This window comes from Oncorhynchus kisutch, linkage group LG6 (genome assembly GCF_002021735.2).
Source record: "Oncorhynchus kisutch isolate 150728-3 linkage group LG6, Okis_V2, whole genome shotgun sequence".
Lineage (NCBI taxonomy): Eukaryota > Metazoa > Chordata > Actinopteri > Salmoniformes > Salmonidae > Oncorhynchus > Oncorhynchus kisutch.
Genome location: NC_034179.2, coordinates 33,872,610 through 33,896,059, shown reverse-complemented (window position 1 = coordinate 33,896,059; position 23,450 = coordinate 33,872,610). Strand labels below are relative to the sequence as shown.

General features: G+C 42.1%; 1 long non-coding RNA gene across 1 annotated transcript in view; it reads left to right on the top strand.

Annotated features, from left to right (window-relative positions):
* The window catches only part of LOC109892127 (uncharacterized), a 138,373-nt gene extending 118,352 nt beyond the window's left edge, over positions 1 to 20,021 (top strand). Inside the window, exon 3 of the long non-coding RNA XR_004210288.1 lies at positions 18,099 to 20,021. This is a non-coding gene — a long non-coding RNA (uncharacterized LOC109892127). The remainder of the gene's footprint in view (positions 1 to 18,098) is intronic.
* Positions 20,022 to 23,450: the final 3,429 nt, after the last annotated feature.

Here is a 23,450-nt window from a genome sequence, read left to right as displayed (position 1 = left end):
AGAGAGCCTGCAGAGTTCTGTTTTACTATGTCGGTCTGTGCCCAAACAATACAAGCTTCTATTTTTAAAAATCCACCTTGCCGCTTGCTATAGACCACCTTCTGCCCCCAGTTGTGTCCTGGACACCATATGTGAATTGATTGCCCCCCATCTATCTTCAGAGCTCGTGCTGTTAGGTGATCTAAACTGGGACATGCTTAACACCCCAGCCATCCTACAATCTAAGCTTGATGCCCTCAATCTCACACAAATGATCAATGAACCTACCAGGAACAACCCCAAATCTGTAAACATGGGCACCCTCATAGATATCATCCTAACCAACCTGCCCTCCAAATACACCTCTGCTGTCTTCAACCAGGATCTCAGCGATCATTGCCTCATTGCCTGCGTCCATAATGGGTCTGCGGTCAAATGACTTCCCCTCATCACTGTCAAATGCTCCCTAAAACACTTCAGCAAGCAGGCCTTTCTAATCGACCTGGCCCGGGTATCCTGGAAGGATATGGACCTCATTCCGTCAGTAGAGGATGCCTGGTTATTCTTTAAAAGTGCTTTCCTCACCATCTTAAATAAGCATGCCCCATTCCAGAAAATGTAGAACCAGGAACAGATATAGCCCTTGGTTCACTCCAGACCTGACTACCCTTTACCAGCACAAAAACATCCTGTGGCGTACTGCATTAGCATCGAATAGCCCCAGCGATATGCAACTTTTCAGGGAAGTTAGGAACCAATATACACAGGAAGTTAGGAAAGCAGAAATGTGCATCCTGTAGCACAAACTCCAAAAAGTTCTGGGACACTGTAAAGTCCATGGAGAATAAGAGCACCTCATCCCAGCTGCCCACTGCACTGAGGCTAGGAAACACTCCCAATTCCCTTTAAAGTTAACTAAGTTATTGGCCCGCCCCATGAGCACAGACTGTCACGCCCTGACCATAGAGAGCCTTTTATTCTCTATGTTGGTTAGGTCGGAGTGTGACTAGGGTGGGTTATCTAGGTTGTTGTATGTCTATGTTGGCCTGGTATGGTTCCCAATCAGAGGCAGCTGTTTATCGTTGTCTCTGATTGGGGATTATATTTAGGCAGCCATTTACCCACTGTGTTTTGTGGGATCTTGTTTTGAGTTAGTGCATGTAGCACCTCTTATGTTATGGTTTGTTGTTTGTTTCCTTTTGTTTTTTTGTAAGTTTCACATAAATAAAGATGTGGAACTCAGAGCACGCTGCGCCTTGGTCCGTCTCTACACACAGCCGTGACACGGACATTGATCTGGCGTCATGGGACAGCCTTGTAACCCCCACCTTGGGAATTTATCTTCAGACCAAAGGGAGATTGCTGAATCTTTTATCCATACCACGTGGTTAAACTCTGAGACTATCGATCCGACAGAATAAGATCTACTCTTCGATACTAATTACTAGTCTGCAGCATAGAAATTATGTACCTTTGAATGCGAGGACCGACAACCGCCGAAACAGCTATTCTATAACAACACTGCTGAATGTTACTCTGAACTATCCATTCTAACCACGGCAGAGAGAGAGAGGGCGGACAAACTCTCCAACAGAAACAAACTATCCAACAGAGATCCTGACGACACACTGAGCGTATATATATATATATTGATTGCAATTATTCCCGAATGAGTGCGCGTTCATGTGCGAAGGATTAGCATTTCAATTGTTATAATTATCAACTTTGTAGTGTATTTTATCTTTCACGCCCTTCTCAGTCCCTTTGTCTACCAAGCCGCCATGCCGGTTTAGCCCACTAGGGCACATCCGCTATCATTTCCTTGTAACTATATCTACCGTTTGTTTATGCATTTCTGTGATTATTTAGTTAGTAAATAAATGATTTAAAACAATTGATGTATGGATGACTCATAGTGAAGACTGGGTTCGTGCAGATAACCAACAATTTACGACGTTTGGAATGAGACTAACGTGAGGTAAAGAATAATTAATTAATTAGAAGACTAATTGATCAGATATTAAAATATCTGAAAGTTAAATTAGGAAAATTATAACTTTGTCATTTGAATATTTTCCTTTGTGCCCCGACTTCCAAGTTAATTACATTTACATGATTAATTTAGTTTAATCACGTAATAATAATTACAGATAATTTATTTGATCAAAATAAGTCTTCAGTTTAATGATGGCAAAGACACGACAAGAGACAATACTGCGAGGCAGTATTCATCGACCTGGTCAAGGATTTCAACTCTTGTCAATCACCACATTCTTATCGGCAGACTCAATAGCCTTGGCTTCTCAAATGACTGCCTCACCTGGTTCACCAACTACTTCTCAGACAGAGTTCAGTGTGTCAAATCGGAGGGCCTGTTGTCCGGACCTCTGACAGTCTCTATGGCGGTACCACAGGGTTCAATTCTTGGGCCGACTCTTTTCTCTGTATCTATCAATGATGTCGCTCTTGCTGCTGGTGATTCTCTGATCCACCTCTACGCAGACGACACCATTCTGTATACCTTTGGCCCTTCTTTGGACACGGTGTTAGCTAACCTCCAGAAGAGCTTCAATGCCATACAACTCTCCTTCAGTGGCCTCCAACTGCTCTTAAACGCAAGTAAAACTAAATGCATGCCCTTCAACCGATCGCTGCCCACATCTGCCCGCCCGTCCAGCATCACTACTCTGGACGGTTCTGACTTAGAATATGTGGACACCTACAAATACCTAGGTGTCTGATTAGACTGTAAACTCTCCTTCCAGACTCACATTAAGCATCTCCAATCCAAAATTAAATCTAGAATCGGCTTCCTATTTTGCAACAAAGCATCCTTCGCTCAAGCTGCCAAACATACCCTTGTAAAACTGACTATATTACCGATCCTTGACTTCAGTCGATAACATTTACAAAATAGCCTCCAACACTCTACTCAGCAAATTAGATGCAGTCTATCATAGTGCCAGCCGTTTTGTCACCAAAACCCCATATACTACCCACCATTGCGACCTGTATGCCCTAGTTGGCTGGCCCTCGCTTCATATTCGTCACCAAGCCCACTGGCTCCAGGTCATCTATAAGTCCTTGCTAGGTTCAGGCCAGCCTTATCTCAGCTCACTGGTCACCATAGCAGCACCCACCCAAAGCTCGCGCTCAGAGCTGGGAAATTTCATAGCACATCCAACTACCTCATCCCCATACTGTTATTTATTTATTTTATTTTGCTCCTTTGCACCCCAGTATCTCTACTTGCACACTCATCTTCTGCACATCTATCCCTCCAGTGTTTAATTGCTATATTGTAATTACTTCGCCACCATGGCCCATTTGTTGCCTTTTACCTCCCTTATCCTACCTCATTTGCACACACTGTGTATAGACTTTTTCTAATATATTATTGACTGTATGTTTGTTTATTCCATGTGTAACTCTGTGTTGTTTGTGTCACACTGCTTTGCTTTATCTTGGCCAGGTGGCAGTTGTAAATGAGAACTTGTTCTCAACTAGCCTACCTGGTTAAATAAAGGTGAAATAAATAAATAAAAACAATAGTGCTGCAATATGGTTTGAAATGACTGAAATGCTTTCTAAGTATCGTAACAATCAAATTATAAATGGCTTACTATAAGATTTCAGTTGTCTTATAACTAAAAATAAATATGATCATACTTAGTGACAGTACAAAATTGGCATTATTTCATATAACTGCCGACAGATCATTTTCTCCAAAATGTCCACTGAGCGGCACACAGATACCATTCAAATGTGAGCAGACTCGTTACAACTTCAGCTTAAAGCTGTGACCAAGAGAAAATGAGTTCAATTCTATTAAATTATTTTGTATTTTTTCTTGTTGAGAGCTCTAAATCCGGCTGAGAATATCACAGCGAGATTAAACTATTATTATTGCATTCGCTAGATTATCCCATTCAAGCACATCTGTAAGTTTCACTGAAATCGTTCCTTTGTCTGGATAGTCCAGAAAATGTGACACGTCACTTCCTTTGCAAATGTAGGGTCTGAAACTTGACACTTAAAGTCAGCTCTGCTGGGAGAGTGGGAGCAGAGAGCAGAGACACACAAGCAAACACACACACACACACACACACACTACATACGCTCACACAAACAAAACACACATGCATATTGACGCCACACACACTACATACGCTCACACAAACAAAACACACATGCATATTGACGCCACACACACACACACACTACATACGCTCACACAAACAAAACACACATGCATATTGACGCCACACACACACACACACACTACATACGCTCACACAAACAAAACACACATGCATATTGACGCCACACACACACACACACACACACACACACACACACACACTTTTACACTCTTTCAGTCTTTTTTTTATTTAGCTAATTGTTCTTACTTTTTAACTCTGCATTGTTGGTTAAGGGCTTGTAAGTTAAGTCTACACCTGTTGTATTCGGTGCATGTGACATATACAATTTGATTTAAGAAATTAGGCTTTCTGGCACTATAAGACACAGGAACCTAAAATGTTCACAGAGTGCTTTGAACACCAAAATAGGGGAATTAACATCTAAGAAGTTTTAACGCATGGTGCTTATGTTACTAAGTGTTATTTATTTATATATATTTTTATTTTATTTTACCTTTATTTAACCAGGTAGGCAAGTTGAGAACAAGTTCTCATTTACAATTGCGACCTGGCCAAGATAAAGCAAAGCAGTTCGACAGATAAAACGACACAGAGTTACACATGGAGTAAAAACAAACATACAGTCAATAATGCAGTATAAACAAGTCTATATACAATGTGAGCAAATGAGGTGAGAAGGGAGGTAAAGGCAAAAAAGGCCATGATGGCAAAGTAAATACAATATAGCAAGTAAAATACTGGAATGGTAGTTTTGCAATGGAAGAATGTGCAAAGTAGAAATAAAAAATAATGGGGTGCAAAGGAGCAAAATAAATAAATAAATAAAAATTAAATACAGTTGGGAAAGAGGTAGTTGTTTGGGCTAAATTATAGGTGGGCTATGTACAGGTGCAGTAATCTGTGAGCTGCTCTGACAGTTGGTGCTTAAAGCTAGTGAGGGAGATAAGTGTTTCCAGTTTCAGAGATTTTTGTAGTTCATTCCAGTCATTGGCAGCAGAGAACTGGAAGGAGAGGCGGCCAAAGAAAGAATTGGTTTTGGGGGTGACTAGAGAGATATACCTGCTGGAGCGTGTGCTACAGGTGGGAGATGCTATGGTGACCAGCGAGCTGAGATAAGGGGGGACTTTACCTAGCAGGGTCTTGTAGATGACATGGAGCCAGTGGGTTTGGCGACGAGTATGAAGCGAGGGCCAGCCAACGAGAGCGTACAGGTCGCAATGGTGGGTAGTATATGGGGCTTTGGTGATAAAACGGATTGCACTGTGATAGACTGCATCCAATTTGTTGAGTAGGGTATTGGAGGCTATTTTGTAAATGACATCGCCAAAGTCGAGGATTGGTAGGATGGTCAGTTTTACAAGGGTATGTTTGGCAGCATGAGTGAAGGATGCTTTGTTGCGAAATAGGAAGCCAATTCTAGATTTAACTTTGGATTGGAGATGTTTGATATGGGTCTGGAAGGAGAGTTTACAGTCTAACCAGACACCTAAGTATTTGTAGTTGTCCACGTATTCTAAGTCAGAGCCGTCCAGAGTAGTGATGTTGGACAGGCGGGTAGGTGCAGGTAGCGATCGGTTGAAGAGCATGCATTTAGTTTTACTTAAGAGCAATTGGAGGCCACGGAAGGAGAGTTGTATGGCATTGAAGCTTGCCTGGAGGGTTGTTAACACAGTGTCCAAAGAAGGGCCGGAAGTATACAGAATGGTGTCGTCTGCGTAGAGGTGGATCAGGGACTCACCAGCAGCAAGAGCGACCTCATTGATGTATACAGAGAAGAGAGTCGGTCCAAGAATTGAACCCTGTGGCACCCCCATAGAGACTGCCAGAGGTCCGGACAGCAGACCCTCCGATTTGACACACTGAACTCTATCAGAGAAGTAGTTGGTGAACCAGGCGAGGCAATCATTTGAGAAACCAAGGCTGTCGAGTCTGCCGATGAGGATATGGTGATTGACAGAGTCGAAAGCCTTGGCCAGATCAATGAATACGGCTGCACAGTAATGTTTCTTATCGATGGCGGTTAAGATATCGTTTAGGACCTTGAGCGTGGCTGAGGTGCACCCATGACCAGCTCTGAAACCGGATTGCATAGCAGAGAAGGTATGGTGAGATTCGAAATGGTCGGTAATCTGTTTGTTGACTTGGCTTTCGAAGACCTTTGAAAGGCACGGTAGGATAGATATAGGTCTGTAGCAGTTTGGGTCAAGAGTGTCCCCCCCTTTGAAGAGGGGGATGACCGCAGCTGCTTTCCAATCTTTGAGAATCTCAGACGACACGAAAGAGAGGTTGAACAGGCTAGTAATAGGGGTGGCAACAATTTCGGCAGATAATTTTAGAAAGAAAGGGTCCAGATTGTCTAGCCCGGCTGATTTGTAGGGGTCCAGATTTTGCAGCTCTTTCAGAACATCGGCTGAATGGATTTGGGAGAAGGAGAAATGGGGAAGGCTTGGGCGAGTTGCTGTTGGGGGTGCAGTGCTGTTGTCCGGGGTAGGAGTAGCCAGGTGGAAAGCATGGCCAGCCGTAGAAAAATGCTTATTGAAATTCTCAATTATGGTGGATTTATCAGTGGTGACAGTGTTTCCTATCTTCAGTGCAGTGGGCAGCTGGGAGGAGGTGTTCTTATTCTCCATGGACTTTACAGTGTCCCAGAACTTTTTTGAGTTAGTGTTGCAGGAAGCAAATTTCTGCTTGAAAAAGCTAGCCTTGGCTTTTCTAACTGCCTGTGTATAATGATTTCTAGCTTCCCTGAACAGCTGCATATCACGGGGGCTGTTCGATGCTAATGCAGAACGCCATAGGATGTTTTTGTGTTGGTTAAGGGCAGTCAGGTCTGGGGAGAACCAAGGGCTATATCTGTTCCTGGTTCTAAATTTCTTGAATGGGGCATGTTTATTTAAGATGGTTAGGAAGGCATTTAAAAAAAATATCCAGGCATCCTCTACTGACGGGATGAGATCAATATCCTTCCAGGATACCCCGGACAGGTCGATTAGAAAGGCCTGCTCGCAGAAGTGTTTCAGGGAGCGTTTTACAGTGATGAGTGGAGGTCGTTTGACCGCTGACCCATTACGGATGCAGGCAATGAGGCAGTGATCGCTGAGATCTTGGTTGAAGACAGCAGAGGTGTATTTAGAGGGGAAGTTGGTTAGGATGATATCTATGAGGGTGCCCGTGTTTAAGGTTTTGGGGAGGTACCTGGTAGGTTCATTGATAATTTGTGTGAGATTGAGGGCATCAAGTTTAGATTGTAGGATGGCTGGGGTGTTAAGCATGTTCCAGTTTAGGTCGCCTAGCAGCACGAACTCTGAAGATAGATGGGGGGCAATCAGTTCACATATGGTGTCCAGAGCACAGCTGGGGGCAGAGGGTGGTCTATAGCAGGCGGCAACGGTGAGAGACTTGTTTTTAGAGAGGTGGATTTTTAAAAGTAGAAGTTCAAATTGTTTGGGTACAGACCTGGATAGTAGGACAGAACTCTGCAGGCTATCTTTGCAGTAGATTGCAACACTGCCCCCTTTGGCAGTTCTATCTTGTCTGAAAATGTTGTAGTTTGGAATTAAAATGTCTGAGTTTTTGGTGGTCTTCCTAAGCCAGGATTCAGACACAGCTAGAACATCCGGGTTGGCAGAGTGTGCTAAAGCAGTGAATAGAACAAACTTAGGGAGGAGGCTTCTAATGTTAACATGCATGAAACCAAGGCTATTACGGTTACAGAAGTCGTCAAAAGAGAGCGCCTGGGGAATAGGAGTGGAGCTAGGCACTGCAGGGCCTGGATTCACCTCTACATCGCCAGAGGAACATAGGAGTAGTAGAATAAGGGTACGGCTAAAAGCTATGAGAATTGGTCGTCTAGAACGTCTGGAACATAGAGTAAAAGGAGGTTTCTGGGGGCGATAAAATAGCATCAAGGTATAATGTACAGACAAATGTATGGTAGGATGTGAATACAGTGGAGGTAAACCTAGGTATTGAGTGATGAAGAGAGAGATATTGTCTCTAGAAACATCGTTGAAACCAGGAGATTTCATTGCATGTGTGGGTGGTGGAACTAATAGGTTGGATAAGGTATAGTGAGCAGGACTAGAGGCTCTACAGTGAAATAAGCCAATAAACACTAACCAGAACAGAAATGGACAAGACATATTGACATTAAGGAGAGGCATGCTTAGTCGAGTGATCAAAAGGGTCCGGTGAGTGGAGAGGTTGGTTGGTGATTTAGACAGCTAGCCAGGGCATCGGTAGCAAGCTAGCATAGGATGGAGGTCTGTTGTTAGCCACCTCTTGCGTTCCGTCAGTAGATTAGTGGGGTTCCGTGTGGTAGAGGGGATTAATCCAAATCACACAACAACAACAAAAATAAAAACAATAGATATAGTTATAGAGGCCCAAGAAGAAAACATAATAATAATAATAAAAAATAAAAATAATTAAAAAATTGTCCGATTTGTCTATTCAGATAGCAGCCGGTAAGACAGCTAACGGTTAGCAGGCCGCAGATGGGCGTTCAGGTAACGTCGCGACGGAGGGGCCAGCCGAATAACTCCTTCGGGTAGATAACGTCGGCAGTCCAGTTGTGAAGGCCCGGTGGGGCTCCGCGAAGGCAGTAAAACGGGTCCGGATAGGTGACTGCAGCCCAGGTGTGATTGATGGAACTCAGGAATGATTGACGGAGCTTGCTAGCTCCGGAATAATTGATGTTTGCTCCGGAATCGACGAAGGCCGATAGTCACACGGATAGCAGCTAGCTAGCTGTGAGATCCGGGTATGAATGTCCAGAGAGCAGTCGAAATCCAGGGACATGTAGAGAAAAATTGGTCCGGTATGTTCCGTTCCGAGCCGCGCTGCGCCGTACAGAACTGGCGATAGATTTTCGAGCTAAAGGATAGCTGATGACCACAAACCGTGGTTAGCTGAATACTAACGATTTGCCAGTAAAGGAGCTAACTAGCTTCTGAACTAGCTTCTGGATTAGCTTCTGGCTAGTTTCAGGCTAGCTTCTTGGAGTTTCTGGCTAGCTTCTTGGAGGATTACAGATCTGAGGTAAATAATACTTTTTTATAAATATACATTGGTGAGGCGGGTTGCAGGAGAGTGTTTTGAAGATGAGTTGATGGAAAATTAAAATAAAATGTATGTGAAAAAGTTGTAAATATATATACAGGACACGACAAGACGAGGACAGAAGACGTCTGAACTGCTATGCCACCTTGGTGTGACTACTAGTAAAACTTTGGTATAGAAGATTAAACAAAGATGTGTTCTAAGACCAGCTTTGATATTAGTGGGTTTATTAAAGGTCATAGTTCATAATTACCCAAATGAATACAGATCATTGTTAGTATATAATCATGGCATGTACAGCTCTCTCCCGCTCAGCCCAGTCAAAACTCTTCTCTGTCCTGGCATTACAATGGTGTAACCACTGCAGGGACTGTATCAAGACAGCTGTCCCTGCCAATTTTCAGAAAATGTCTAAAAACCCTACTTCTTCAGAGTGTATAAAAAATCCTACAAGCACTGACTTTGCTGATAACTACTTTATTGAGGGAAAATGTACTTTCTATGACTTTGATATGTTTTTGTCTCACCCAGCTATCTTAAGATGTTGTAAGTCGCTCTGGATAAGAGCGTCTGCTAAATAACTAAAATGTTAAAATATGCCAGTTCGCAGAAGCTTTATCCAAAGAGACTTACAACAGTGAGTGCGTGCATTGTTGTATTGGTGGCCCCAGCTGGAATCCAACCTACAGCCCTGGAGTTGCTAGCGTCATGCTCTTATCAACTAAGCCACACAGAAACGGCATCCTACTTCACCCTGACAAGGATGTGGCCACTGTCACAGGCCCGGGGCTCCCTCCCTGGGGAGCTAATTTATGATGTAAATGAAATGTAGGCCTGCTGATAGGCCATCAGAAACACTGTGATGGATATGCTAGGCTCAGAGACTCATCCATCATCCATGTATCCTAGTTCAACATGCTGAGGAAAGCTGTCCCGCCACCACCACAGCTCATACACGCACACATGCACACACACACGGATCACACACGGATCAGCTTTACTCTGCTCTGTCCCCCCTATGATTGATGTTTGAGCTGATGCTCCACGATGATTATCTATTTTGATTATGTCATCCCATTGTTACAGTATGTGCACTGCAGATCTATTTCAGATTAGATCATTGACTCAGGGCTTCCATTTTAATATAAAGTCATCAAGGAAAACATTTGACGCTGCCTAAAGAGGAATTCATTCAAAGAGAGAAGAGCTCAGCACATGTGAGCCTGTGGCCTTGAGCACTATGAAAAGCAGAAGTTATTAGATTTAAGTAGTCTTTAACTCTGCTCCATATTCCCCCTCACGTATTTTCATTTAGAAAAATGCTTAGTTATTTCGCTATTAGCATAGATAAGTACCATTGTTTAAATGCAGATTGAAGTTATTCATTTTCCACAAAGCTAGCATATTTAAACAGACTGAACGGAAGGCTTTCTGCAATTACATTTATCTAGGAAAGGTCAGGTGCTTTGTACACTGAAGTCATTTTCACTCAGAAGATTCAGTGCGGCTGCAGCTGTATTTGAACGCAGTCTTTTAGGTTTGTTTATAATCGCTTAAGTGGAGTTTTTTCTCTCTCAAGCTACTACTGAGAACCATGAGTCATTTTCACCGGCTTTTATAGTGAGCCTTAAATAGGTGATTCAGAAATATGCAAATACGCACTTCTCTTGCTCTCTGCAATACCTTTCAAATGCAAATCACACTCTGACCACTGAAATCAAGGGAAGGCACATGTGTCAGATTGAGTTTATGCAGAATAAAGTCCTTTAAATATAGCAGCATTCATGATTACTGGGTTTGTGGAAGTGGTATACTTTGCTGCCATTGACTTTCTGTCACTATTATCCGCACACAATGTCCTTGATTCGTTGGGACAAATTGTTGCTGGATTCAAACAACCAACTTATGCCATGGTAACAAACAGAGAAGAATAACAATGCCAAAATGATCCTTTTGTTATGTCTTAGATTAGCACACATTTTGGGTTGTAGAGACATGTTTTCCCAAAAGAAAATGTGCCAACCTGTAGAGAAAAGGAAACAATCCCTTGTGTCTGGTATTACAGACTTCGAGAGAGAATGTGAGACCAGTCACATACAATATAGGTCACTGTTTAGGAGCCTACATGTTGTTTTCTATAAGAGGTATCTATCTGTACTTGCTCAGGCATGTGGCCTTCTTATCCTCTGTCTTTGTTCTTGTTATTCTGTCTCTCTAATCATCAACAGTCCTCTGTTATCTTGAAAGCACTCATATTTTTGTTCTTTCTTAGATATGCTAATAATAATTCAGAAAATGGAATGAACGACCTTGAGGCTAGCGTTAGTACAGAAGGGAAAAGAGGAATCAAAACAACATTGTTTCTCTTGTTAACTCATTTTAATGAATTCCTATGAAAATGAGACTTTGAGAAAATATCTAGTCATTAATTATTCTAATTTCCCATTGGCTTTAAAGCTGGGACCCGTAGTGGTGAAACTGACATATCCGTTAGCAATATTACAACAACAAAGACATTACTTCAAACAATGAACACAGTTTTTTTCCTCTGACATCTTTGCTGATCATTGCACGTGCGATAGAACTGCAGAGTATGTACTATAATCTTTTTTTTAATCATAATGCTGGATGCTCCTCTCCTACTTTCATAAACAAAACTAAAACAATAACAAATGCGCCTGGGCCGATCAGTTGCACTGTTTTACCTAATGCAGATTCCAGGTTTAAGAGTGTTGTACATCAATAATGTAGCAGACAAGGCGTAATCTACTTGAACAGTCATGATGGAGAGGTATAGAAGTTCACTATGTTATTTTGTAAGGTGGAATCAGGTCAGAGGTGTTTCCCATATACTGTACACATCATACACAGCATCTCAGGACCAGGGCAGTTGTCCAGCCTCTAGCAGCAGCCCAGTATTCATGACATGTACAGTAGATTTCTTGACAGTGCTTAAATGGTGATTTTCCCCACACCGATTTGTGGCATAACTCTATTTTCCAGCAGTCAATTACGGTCTGTCACCTTCCACGGAACAGCTCTGCTGTGTATGTGAAAATTACCCCCCCCCCCACACACACACACACACACACATCCACTCTAGATTTAAATTGATGCTACAATACACTTTATTTAACATTTACTATGCAGCTTACCAATTTCCTCCCTCAGCTCCCCTCCCTACCACACTTTTCACAGCGCTGCTTCGCTCAGCCAATTATTCCTGACTGAGCTTCCAGCCAGGCGTCTGGGAGTGGGTCAGGAAAGTGTTTAACACATGTAAAGCAGGCTCGTCGCCCAGTTTGTGTGTGTGTGTGTGTGTGTGTGTGTGTGTGTGCATGCGCATAGGTTGATGTGATGAGGGCTGTCTTTACTCTCAGAGCCTACATTTAGCATTTCACATTTCAATCATTTAGCAGGCACTTTTATCCAGAGCAGCTTACAGTAGTGAGTCCGCCGTGGGAATCAAACCCACCACCCCTAACATATGGAATTGTTTTAGATCACTTAGCTATTTTATTTTGAAATTTAGGACCCCTGTAGGTATCCCAAAAATATAGAAAAAAGATGTTTGATAAAATATTGAATGTGGACTACTATAGCCCATTCTTAGATGGCAAAACTTACAGTAAAAAGATAATTCAGAAGGAATAAGGTTTTGAAGTGTCTTTCCTATATCTAGGAGATATATGAACGCTCAGGAAATATATATTTTTGGACACATATTTACTCCCTTTTTCCATACTTCCAATAATTTTTTAAAACCGATACAGGGATACCTTTTAGTTTGTCGGCCAAACCTTCGGATGTCCTCGTGCTCCTAGACCTTAGTGCTGCTTTTGATACCATCACATTCTTGATACCATCACATTCTTTTGGAGAGATTGGAAACCCAAATTGGTCTACACGGACATGTTCTGGCCTGGTTTAGATCTTATCTGTCGGAAAGATATCAGTTTGTCTCTGTGAATGGTATGTCCTCTGACAAATCAACTGTAAATTTCGGTGTTCCTCAAGGTTCCGTTTTAGGACCACTATTGTTTTCACTATATATTTTACCTCTTGGGGATGTTATTCGAAAACATAATGTAAACTTTCACTGCTATGCGGATGACACACAGCTGTACATTTCAATGAAACATGGTGAAGCCCCAAAATTGCCCTCGCAAGAAGCATGTGTTTCAGACATAAGGAAGTGGATGGCTGCAAACTTTCTACTATTAAACTCGGACAAAACAGAGATGCTTGTTCTAGGTCCCTTGAAACAAAGAGATCTTCTGTTGAATCTGACAATTAATCTTAATGGTTGTACAGTCGTCTCAAATAAAACTGTGAAGGACCTCGGCGTTACTCTGGACCCTGATCTCTCTTTTGAAGAACATATCAAGACCATTTCGAGGACAGCTTTTGTCACTTCTAGGTTAGACTACTGCAATGCTCTATTTTCCGGCTACCCGGATAAAGCACTAAATAAACTTCAGTTAGTGCTAAATACGGCTGCTAGAATCCTGACTAGAACCAAAAAAATTGATCATATTACTCCAGTGCTAGCCTCTCTACACTGGCTTCCTGTCAAAGCAAGGGCTGATTTCAAGGTTTTACTGCTAACCTACAAAGCATTACATGGGCTTGCTCCTACCTATCTCTCTGATTTGGTCCTGCCGTACATACCTACACGTACGCTACGGTCACAAGACGCAGGCCTCCTAATTGTCCCTAGAATTTCTAAGCAAACAGCTGGAGGCAGGGCTTTCTCCTATAGAGCTCCATTTTTATGGAACGGTCTGCCTACCCATGTCAGAGACGCAAACTCGGTCTCAACCTTTAAGTCTTTACTGAAGACTCATCTCTTCTGTGGGTCATATGATTGAGTGTAGTCTGGCCCAGGAGTGGGAAGGTGAACGGAAAGGCTCTGGAGCAACGAACCGCCCTTGCTGTCTCTGCCTGGCCGGTTCCCCTCTTTCCACTGGGATTCTCTGCCTCTAACCCTATTACAGGGGCTGAGTCACTGGCTTGCTGGGGCTCTCTCATGCCGTCCCTGGAGGGGGTGCGTCACCTGAGTGGGTTGATTCACTGTTGTGGTCATCCTGTCTGGGTTGGCGCCCCCCCCTTGGGTTGTGCCGTGGCGGAGATCTTTGTGGGCTATACTCAGCCTTGTCTCAGGATGGTAAATTGGTGGTTGAAGATATCCCTCTAGTGGTGTGGGGGCTGTGCTTTGGCAAAGTGGGTGGGGTTATATCCTTCCTGTTTGGCCCTGTCCGCGGGTGTCCTTCGACCATGCTGGTAATTTATGAACATTTGAACATGTTGGCCATGTTCTGTTATAATCTCCACCCGGCACAGCCAGAAGAGGACTGGCCACCCCACATAGCCTGGTTCCTCTCTAGGTTTCTTCCTAGGTTTTGGCCTTTCTAGGGAGTTTTTCCTAGCCACCGTGCTTCTACACCTGCATTGCTTGCTGTTTGGGGTTTTAGGCTGGGTTTCTGTACAGCACTTTGAGATATCAGCTGATGTACGAAGGGCTATATAAATACATTTGATTTGATTTTATGTTACAGGTGTTTTGACATACGACAGATTTTCTTGATGTCTCCTGGTCTGACAAACAGCGCTATAGCTCTGCCACTTTCCACTGCAGATGCGAAAGGCAGTCATAGGTGGATGCGGTGGATTAAGACAGCCCATACAAAAAAACAGATGTCTCTAGCATCAACAGAAGGATTTTGATGCACATTTTTGTATTATTTTTTATTATTTGTATTATGTTAATTCGATAGGTGCATCAATCGTCTCTTAAGGATAGGATAGCACAGTGTTTCCCATGATGGTGGCACAGTGGGGACATGGAGCAGCACAGTGTGAAACACAGTGTGTGTGTGTGTACAGAAGTGCAGTGTCAAACAGAGAGAACAGAAAACAGCTGCTGCACCATACGGCCTCACGGACCTCACATCTTTGGCCTGGCAACCACTTCTCTCCAACACTTTGTTACAGGTTTATAACATAACACATTTCATTGTCTTGTTGTTATTTTTCGTTAAAGTGTCTCGCTGACTGATTTTGTTGGTTCAGTGATGCTTAATTGCTTAGGTTAGGGTGATACACTTATAATTGTACCCCCTATTTGAACCCAAACCTTCCTTTCCATGCCACCTCGGTCTGTATAGTAAGTTATAGAGAAGGTTATTAGTATAGACCATAGTTTAACCCAAACCTTGCTCTCTATGTTATCCCACCTCTGTCTACTAGCCAGGCCTTGCCAGAGAGAGGCTTACAAAGTGCAATACTGAGTCGTAGAGCCTCTATTCCAGGCAGCAATCCACTCAAAGCTATGCAGCCCTCGTGTGGCACTTTCTGTATTTTGAACGTTTTATATATCTTGTATTTTGAAAGTTATATAACTTGAAAACTTGATTGCTGACATGATTTTTTTTTTTAGGACTGTATCAACAGTGAAACAAATACCAAAAGATTTTGAGTGGTATTTTCCTTTAAGTTAATACGATTACCCTCCGCTTTTTATCTTCCCTGGCAGGATTAGTGTGTTGGACAGCTGAGTAGAGGGAAACATATTTCAGCCCTGCTGATTGAGGAGATTAGCAGATCTAATCTGATCAAAATGACTCCCACCCCGTCCCTCACCCCTGTGGCTAGGACGTTGACACGCAAGCAGGGTGTAAGGAGTGCGTACTGGCGGCAGAGAAATCAGACGCAGGAGAGAAACAATGTGTTTCCAACGGCGCAGTTTAATAATAAAAACCCACCGGAAAACAGAACAATCAATAAATGGGTACAAAACCCGATGTACACCAGACATAATGTGCACAAGCACTTACAATAAACAATACCGGACAAGGACAAGGGGGGAAGAGAGGGTTAAATACATGATATATGATGGAATTGAAACCAGGTGTGTGGGAAGACAAGACAAAACAAATGGAAAATGAAAAGTGGATCTGCGATGGCTAGAAGACCGGTGACGTCGACCGCTGAACGTCGCCCGAACAAGGAGAGGGACCGACTTCTGAGGAAGTCGTGACACAGGGAGCATGGGGGTCAAGGCCCTGATACTAGGGACATAACATCTTGTCAAATCTGTTGGAGTTGTATTTCACAGTATTGGAAGGCTCTTGTGGTAATGGCAAAATGTAAAAATAAAAACAAAACCTTATCACGCACACACGACCGCACGCAAGCACACACACACAGTTTTGTATTGCAATCCTTATGGGGACCAAAGAATTGATTCCCATCCAAAATCCTATTTTCCCTAACCCCTAACCCTAACCTTAACCCTGAGCCTAACCTTAAACCCCAAATCCCTAACCTTAACCCTAAAACTATACCTAACCTAACTGTAACCTTAATTGTATCCCTAACCCTAAACCCGCTGTAACCCCTTAGCCTAAAATAGCATTTTTTCCCACTCCGAATGTTTTACTATCCTTGTGAGGACTTCTGGTACCCACAAGGATAGTTACACACACACACACACACACACACACACACACACACACTGGCCCTGTCCTTGCTCCCACTCCTGTATATTGGCAGTGAGTTTGGTCCCTGGTCCCCTCCTCTCCTCTCTCCCCTTGCCCTCCTATGCAGTGAGGCATGGCCATGCTCGTTACTCACTTGGCTTGTGGCTGAGACTAGAGCAGAGCAGAAGTGGAGTTATAGACAAAGCTTTACACACACGCTTGCATCTGCAGTCCACTGGGTCCGGCCATAACATTTACCGTTTAATAATCAACATCCCACAGGGAGCCCCGGCTTATTCAAACTCCAAACGGCTTTCTGCTGATTGCACACATTTTGGCCTGGCAAGAAAGAGGAGAGAGGAGCGAGAGCCAGCTTGAGTTAGTTTAGTCAGCTGTGGCACCTCTAGCCCCAGTTTGAGGGTATATGGACACAGTGTGTGTGTGTGTGTGTGCGTGCACGCATGCTTTGGGACAGGGGATTGGCTTCCTGGATTGGCTGTGGTTGTTATGCTTTTGTGCCAGAGTCTCAGATGTACCAATGATGTCACCATTTGGCATTATACTCTGAAAGAGAGGAGTTGGTGCTCTGTACTTTATGTTGTTGTATCCAATCATTAGCCCTGGGGGTTGAATTTTAGAAACTACCTCACCCACACACAATATCCACTTCAGTGTCAGTGAAGAATACAACCCATTATGCAGAAGTCATGTAATTGTGGTGAGGCTCTGAGAATAAGAGAGGAGTGTGGAGAGTGGAAATGATTGTGTTCTTAACTTGAAAGCTGTGAGATATTTTTCTCAAACATACAAAGCTTGATTGAAGTTCCACTTAGACACTGAATTACTTCCTACAACATGACAGGTGTAATTTATGAGTTCAGGAAGATATACCTGAATGTTCCTAATGAAGCCTACATGTATATTTAATAATGAGAGTGAGATAGATCAATGAGACCAATAAATAAACATAAACAGTCATTACATTTGATGGCCAACACCTCTCATTGAGAAATAGATATCAACTTGTCTCTACATTTCAGTGCATCCTAAATGGCACCTGGTTCTATACTGTATATAGTGCACTTCTTTTGTCCTGGTCAAAAGTAGTGCACTATATAGGAAATAGGGTGCCATTTGAGTCACAGATTCACAGTAATAATGCTGTAAAGATTTATCCTCAGAGCTAATCTCTCATCCTGGTATCTGGCATCAGCCATCCCAGGGTGCAGGGAGGGATGTCTGTTTAGCCAATACCATTGACTGATCAGGTTCATTTGCCTTATTCAATTATTCATTTTGGAAAGCCACAGTATTGTGTGACCCAGGGAGCTTGAATGTCTCTTTTTCCCACAGTTACCGCTCTGTTTCTTTCACTCTCTCATTGATCTCTTCTCCTTTCCACTCTTTTTTTCAGAGTGTTGCTCTAGGCAACCCATTCCTCGCAGGACAAGGATATGATGGAGAAGAGAACGGTTGAGAGGCGATGGAGGGGAAGACGAGAATGACAGATCTTTTGCTAAACAGAACATAATAATGGAGAATGAAGCGCCTGTCAGAGAGGATGGTCTTTCTCCTTCTTTACAGATGAGGATATGTTATCACAGGGCTTCTGTCTTCATATCACAGGCAGGAAAGATGGTTGAGTCAGACAGAAAGTTAAGGGATGCCATGCTCTCATTCTTCACCAGGGGGCGTTGTGCTGAATGCTCACAGTGGATAGTGGAAAAGTACCGTTATCACCTCTCCATTTCTCTCTCTCTCTTCATTTCATTCTGTTTCTCTTTGCGTTCTCTTTCTCTCTATCTCTCCACCTTCCTCTGTTAAAATAACTTCTCTTAATAGCTGGTCTCTACTTTACTCTGCTCTGGCTTGGGTTAGCTTGTCAGCGGAGAGATGATCAATTTGCACGCTAGAACAGGTAATTAGGCCCTTTCACTTCTGGGGCATGAGACAAGCTGTTATCTCCCAGCACCTGAGCACCCTCCACACACCCCCATCACCCTTCACCCTCCCCTAGCTCCCCTCATCTCCCCCTGGTAATACCCAGGGCCGTCAAGCTGCATGTCACCAAATTAGGCTCATTCCTCCCACCGAGACACTTTATAAAGGTCTATGCCTTCAGTTATAGCTACAGTTATATTCACCACTACCGTTACAGTACATCCTCTTACAAGCTTTCAACCTCTCATGTTCCCCATTATAGCACTATATACACTATATACATGAGAAGATAGGCCTAGGCCGTTCTCTCTTAGACCCCTTCAAATACAATTAGTTATGTGAATTACTTAAGAGGAAAGAAATGACAGAGTAAATTTTTTCTGTATCTGATGTTTGTAAGTGTTATTTACCATACCAGCCTTTGGAATTAGCACTGCATTATGTCAGAGGTCTGAACAGCAAATTCCCCAAGACAACCACACTCTCTACAGCATCAAGCTATTAATTGTATTTATTTATTTGCTTGCATTCCTCGGCCCATTTTCTCATTATGATGGAGAGAGGCTCTATAACTTGTGTTTTAAGGAGCATTATGTATTGCCAGCATCACATACACACCTTCATTAGTATTCTAGTGTTAATTCTGTTAACAGAGCACAATGATTAAAGGATATGTTTTTGTTTTTCACAACCAAATCTCTGTTTTTTTATGTAAATAGCATGTTATTGAAGGGTACAATTTGTGAATTCACTTGTTTTTTTAAACTCACTTCCTGATTCTGTTTTGTAGCATGGGGCATGTCATGCCAAATAGTGTCCCGCTCTGCGTCACAATGGGATTCGATGACGGCTGTTGCCTTAGGGCTGTTGCTAGAACTTGCAACATTCAGATTACATAATGAACCAAAGTGTCCGTTGCTATATTGGTTGCTTGGCTCTATTTTACCTCGTAATGGTCACGAAGCAAGGAGGATGCAGGCAGTTCTAGTTCTGTTTCACCGCATACACGCTCGCTCAGTCCACGCAAAATTATTACAGAAGAATTGCTCTCCAAGGATGGTGTTTTTGACGGTGACCACCTGTTGACTACCTGATGCTTCTGATATCCAAACGACTAGAAGAGAACACTTTCTTTACCAAGTATTTGTCTTTATATAAGTAAATATTGTTAAATAGGAATAAATCATTTAAGCTGTTTTTAGATTGAAGTTGCTAGCTACTGTACTTTAAAAAAATATATATATTTTTTACCTTTATTTATCCAGGAAGGGCTCATTGAGATTTAAAATATCTTTTTCAAGAGTGTCCTGGTCAAGATAGGCAGCACCAAGTCATTACAAAGATTACAGACAAACAACATGAAAAACTACAAGTAATCTAGTAAAAACCATAGAATTCACAAGGGTACAACAAAATCAAAAACAGCATTGACAGGTCAGGGAATCAGTCTCAAGATCAGTCATCAGTGATTTTAAAATACCAATCGGGACAAGTTCTTCCAGTTTAAAAGTATTTTGTAAGGTGTTCCAAAACGATGGCGCAGAGTACATAAAAGCCCTTTTACCAAATTCAGTTCGGACATTTGGAACAGTTAGCAGGATAAAGTCCAGCGAACGAAGAGAGTACCCACCACATTTCTGAACAATAAAAATGCCCAAATAAAAAGGTAGTAAACCCAAATGGCTTTGTAACTAGAGTTTGTGACTAGAGAAGTCCAGCCAACCTTGGTATACAAAGTGCAGTGGTGCGTAAGGATTTTGCAGTTTAAAATAAATCTCAAAGTGCCATGGTAAAGGGTGTCAGTTGATCTCAAACACCGAGCGGAAGCATTCATATATAAAATATCCCCATAGTCTAGTAAAGGCATAAATGTAGCTGATACTAGCCTCCTTCTGGCTTCAAAAGAAAAACAGGCCTTATTCCTAAAATAAAATCCCAATTTCAGCTTCAATTTTTTTGTAAGTTGTTGAATATGCAATTTAAAAGAGAGGCCGTCATCAATTAAAATTACAAGATATTTATATGAGGTTACAACCTCAATCTCCTTGCCCTGACACGTAGTAATAGGTGAAAGGTTCAGAGGTCTATTTATTGCTTTAGAAAACACCATTAGTTTAGTTTTGTCAGTATTGAGGATAAGCTTCAATTGACACAAGGTACAAGCAGTTTGCAAGTTCTGGAAAGCTTTTGTAAGAGACGAGGCACAACAGTAAATAACAGTATCATCAGCATAAAAATGAAGTTGCGCATTTTGGATTTTTTGTTTGTCTAAATCGTTTATATAAATAGTGAATAAGAGAGGACCAAGTACAGAGCCTTGGGGCACACCATTAAATAGAGACAATTTAACAGATATAAGCCCATCAAATTGAGTGCACTGAGTTCTATCAGACAGATAGTTAGCAAACCATGCAACTGGATGCTCTGAAAGACCTACACTCGACAATCTCTGCCTTAGTATAGCATGATCAACTGTATCAAAAGCCTTAGAGAGATCAATAAAAAGTGAGACAATGCTGTTTTTTGTCAAGGGCTTCAGTGATATAATTTAAAACCTTCATGGCTGCTGTAATTATGCTATGCTTCTTCCTGAAGCCCGATTGGAACATTGATCACTTTTTTAGCTGTTCACTCACAAGGGTTTCAAGTATTTTCACCAGGGGTGACAGCTTTGAGATTGGCCTATAATTATTTAAAATAGTTGGATCTCCCCCTTTTAAAAGTGGTAGGACAAATGCTGATTTCCAGATTTTCTGAATTTTATTACATTCCAGGGTTAGATTGAACAAAGATGTAAGTGGTTCAGCTATGAAATCAGCTGCCCGATTTAAAAAGCAGGGATCCAAAAGATCAGGACCTGCAGGCTTTCTCTGATCTAAGGATTTCAGGGCTTCATGTACCACCTGCACTGAGAATGGCAAAAAGCAAAAAGTTTGACCAGCTCTCACTGGTTCATCCACACAGGGTTGTGCAGAGACAGAGGACACTGAATCAAACAGCCCACCAGATGATACAAAGTGCTCATTGAAACAATTCACCATTTCAGTTTTGTCATATACAGCAACAGAGTCCTTCAAAACACATGATGGTAATTCATTGACATTACTGTTACCAGACATAGACTTAATAACCTTCCAAAACTTTCTAGGGTCATTCAGGTTATCAGTGGTAACAGACTTGGCCTTCCTGAGAAGAAAAGAACACTTGTTTCGTAACTGCCTAAAATAAGTCACTCAGCATCAGAACATGATTTTATTCCTTTAGCCCAGGCTAGATTACGGTTGTGAATAATACAAGAAAGCTCAGAAGAAAACCATGGATTATCCCGCCCTTCAACCCTGAACCTGCGGAATGGGGCATGTTTGTTTACTATTTGGAAAAAACCATCATGAAAGAATTCCAGGCAGTTTCCACATCACGGATAACCTCAATCTTACTCCAGTCAAAATAAAACAAATCATGAAAGGAAGCCTGCTCATTAAAACACTTCACATTTCTCTTACGAATAAAACGTCGGTTTGTCTTAGGAACCTTAGTATTTCTAACAGCACAATGGTCACTTAAATCATTACAAAAAACACCAACCGCAGAATATTTATGTGGAACATTTGTCAATATCAAATCAATCAGGGTAGATTTATCTGGGCATTTAAGATTTGGGCGAGTGGATGAGTTAATCAACTGGGTAAGATTCATAGAGATACAAAACATTTTTACATTTTCAGATACCGGCTTTAACCAACACCAGTTGAGATCACCAATCAAGATCATTTCACTGTAAAGAAGTTTAGACATAAGGTGTGTCAAAGAAGAAAATGCAGAACAGCCAATCACAGTTATAGAGAGACCCTTTGAAACCTCAATATTAAATATTCAGAGCAAGAAATTCCCACTGTTTACAAATAGTTTCAGACTTTGTCACACTTACAGGGAATTTAGTTTTGAAATATATAGCCACTGTCACATTCTGACCTTAGTTCTGTTATTATATCTTTGTTTTAGTATGGTCAGGGCGTGAGTTGGGTGGGTTTTCTATGTTCATTTTTCTATAATTTGGGATTTCTGTGTTCGGCCTAGTATGGTTCTCAATCAGAGGCAGCTGTCAATCATTGTCCCTGATTGAGAATCATACTTAGGTGGCCTTTTTTCCACCTGGGTTTTGTGGGTGTTTATTTTCTGTCTAGTGTGTGTTGTCACCTTACAGAACTGGTTCGGTTTCGTTGATTCACGTTTATTATTTTGTTCCAGTGTTCAGTTGTGTTTTTGAATAAATCAATATGGACACTTACCACGCTGCGTTTTGGTCCGCTCCTTACTCCTCCTCAGACGAAGAGGAGGAAATCCGTTACAGCCACACACCCTTATTTACCTCAGACTGCCTAGCTAGCTAGCTACTGTACCTGTTATTGCAGTTGTCTGTTTGTATGTAGCTTGCACTACAATGGCATCCCTTGAGGATAATTTATTTTATTTTTCCAACCAGGCGACGTACTATGAGGACACCGCGGATCTCAACAAGAGGCACAACATTCACCCTGAAAAAACATGAACAAATACGTCCTTCTAGAAACGACAAAGATCTCAGTGTAGTAATGCAGGTCTTTAGATGTTGTACACATGAAATTGTGTCATTATGAACTTTATCCACAACGTTAAATTCCCTTTGGTGCGACTCAAGCCGTTTCCACTATCCAGCTGTTCCATTCTTCATGTAGCCTGCTGCTACAGGTAACTGCCAAAATGAAGGAAACGCCAACATAGTGTCTTAATAGGGCATTGGGACACCACAAGCCGCCAGAACAGCTTCAATACACCTTGGCATATT